Here is a 2,960-nt window from a genome sequence, read left to right on the forward strand (position 1 = left end):
TTTTTGGGGTCGTGTTTTGTCTGTGTGTTTTCCTGGTTTTAGCTGCTGTAGTTTAGAGGTCCCATTTATGATTCAGACCCCGTTCTTCTCAGGGGGAGCTCACTGACCGTTTCAATGTCCCTCTGGTGCTGGTGCCCGTGGGCACCCAGCCCACCCTCTCGAGCCTCCACCGCACTTCTCACCCATTGGGACGCATGAGAGTTGAACCCACTGTCTGTCCACAGCTCCAAGGCTCCTCTCCCACTATAGTTCCATTGTTTTCCAGGTGATTACTCCACTATTTAGTCGCAATTCCAGTTTGGTCTTGGGAGGAGGTCAGCGTGACTCCCATTCACTCCTCCTCCATCTTCCTTCTCCATAAATATATTCTTAATGTAATCTCTGAGATAGAGCAGGATTTCTGCTTTTTAGAATTTGGAATTTGCTATTGAAATTTTAAGAGAAACAAAGCTCATCCCATTAGCAAAAAATTCCCAGCTGTGTGGTTCTCCCAGAGGATCAGATGCTTTCTGAGCTCAGCACTGATCATGCATTTTACAGGTCTCTGCACTGTCATTATTATGGTTTATTGTACTGTTTGCAACCATCTTGGCCAACCTTGAAGATGGATTCAAGAAAGCCTCTGCTCCTACACACAGTTCTCCAGCACTGGCTACACTAAGGCAGCTAGGTTTACCTCCAATCAGCAACTCACTGGGTGCGGTAGGTACTAAACAAAATCAGGAACAAGGGGAAATACAGATAAGACTCGGAGGGATGCCTGCTCTCAGTGCTTCTGCCCATCCTTGAATCCTCTCATTCAGGAGACATTTCTGTCCTTATTGCCAGTGAGCATTGCTAGGTTCTACCAGCTTTTAATCCTGAGTAAAGTTTTAGTGGTTTCTCCGATTTTTTCCACTCGTGTACCCCTTATACATAAAACTAAACTTAGGAAGGGGTGTGTGTGCATGGGGTGAAGTGTGTGAGCAAAGTGTGTGTGTGTGTCTGTGTGTGTGTGAAGCATGTCACCTGGTATTATTCATTTTTATTCTGGAATTAACATACCACAGCTGAGCTAGTGGGGAGAGGATGTTTCTTCTTTAAATGTATAGATTTCTCTTGAAGTTCCAGAGTGCAGATGAGGTTTGGCCAATCAGAACATTCTGAAACCAGGGGAGACTTAGTATTTTCCTGGAAATTCTGGGAAAGAGACTTTCATTTTTCCCCTGAGATTGAAAACAAAGAAGATACAAAATCTGAATCTTTTGGCTGGTTATAAGAATGAAGTCAATATAGAGAAGATTGTGAGACTATATAAAAAATATCAAGGAGATACATTTTGAACCTCTGAACAAACTATAACCAAGAACACGTCCCATCCTTGGAGTCTTTTATGTAGATACAAACAAATATGTACCTTTTGTGTTTAAGCCACCTGGGTATTTTCTGCCATTTGAAACAAAAAAATAAAAATTATTACCAATTCAGTAACACAAACCCTACATCCTAAAAATGTAAGCCATGTTTAAATTTTTATTTAAATTACTTAAATTTTTGTCTCAAAATTTTCAAGTAAAGTTTATTTTCCAGGAGGAGGTGTCATATTTATTATGTATTTTCATTCCTTTGACACAATTCTGCATGTGCCAGGTGGTACATCTACTGCAATTTTAGAAACACAAGCTCGAGGAGCTGTGCATACAAGTATAATAGGGAACTTCTGAATAAGTTTTCAGGATGCAAAGACATAGAATTGTAAGGATAGCATAATAGGCTTTGGCACAAGAAGACCCATTGGGGACTTTACAAATAGGCAGTGTTCACTCCATCCACAAATAAAGCTCCTTTGTAGAAGAATACATACATACAAAAATTCCACAAGGTAGTGACTAGTGAGGTTCACAATATGAATTTCAACAACTTTATTGCAATAGCTCTGTGTAAACAGAGACATCCAACTTTATAAACTGTGACACTGAAGGAAACCAGGTATAATGCTCATACACCTGGGGAGTGTGGTTTTTTCTTTCTCTTTTTTTTTATTTCTCAGAGTTATTATTTCCCTACAACACACTATTTTTTTAGATTGTGGACTAATGAGGTCAGCTTTTTAAAAAAATTAATTTAAACCCTTTCTCAAAAAGCTACAATTTTAGGTGGGAATAAAAAAATAATACAAATGTTTGATTCATGTTCTGTGAAGACCCTACTTCACTATCTATTGCAAAATGTGTAGAGTCTGAAAGAGCTAGGAGATGATCAAGACATCAAATATTTCATCAGATTTCTTTCAAGTAAACTTCTTAAGCAGATGCTAACTCATCACTTACCAGAGTGTAGAATAAATTTGACTCAAAGTGGTTATTTCAACATCTGCATGATTCCAGAAATCCTGAAGAAATGGGAAAAAATCAGCCAAGTATCCTGATATCTTGTTCACCTGTTAGCTAGTACTTCATAATTAAAAGCATATAGATTTTTGTCTCTATATCTTTATTAATTGAATCATAAGGCTGCAGCAAACTCTAATAGCTTGTAATCTCTTTGCTGGCCAATAGTCTAAACAAACAGATAAAGAGCTTCCACATTTCCCCCTTTGTTTCCATATTTTATTTTTATGAGCTTTCTTCACAGATGAGGCTGTAGAACGCTATCAGCAGTCATAAAATACAACAAACAATTTAATATCTCACTTCCAAACTTTCTGCAAAAGCCAATTTTTTTTTATAAGAAAGGTATATATTGCTCTTGATCTTCTGCTCTCATTCATCTGACCTAGAGGGTAGTGGCTCTGAAATTTGGTTTCATTTTATTCTTCCTTGACTGAGGCTTTATTTGCGTATTTTTAAATTTTTTTCAAGCAAACTAAAGGAAATTAAGATCACCATAGTACCAAGATGATAAACAGTCAAGAGAGGTTTTTTTTTTTTTTTTTTTGATGTTAGGTTCATTTGCAAGGAACATATCTGTCCTAGAACTTA

The sequence above is a fragment of the Pteronotus mesoamericanus genome, unplaced genomic scaffold (assembly GCF_021234165.1).
Source record: "Pteronotus mesoamericanus isolate MK-2021 breed Mesoamerican mustached bat unplaced genomic scaffold, CSHL_Meso_final scaffold_174, whole genome shotgun sequence".
In the NCBI taxonomy this organism is placed as follows: Eukaryota; Metazoa; Chordata; class Mammalia; order Chiroptera; family Mormoopidae; genus Pteronotus; species Pteronotus mesoamericanus.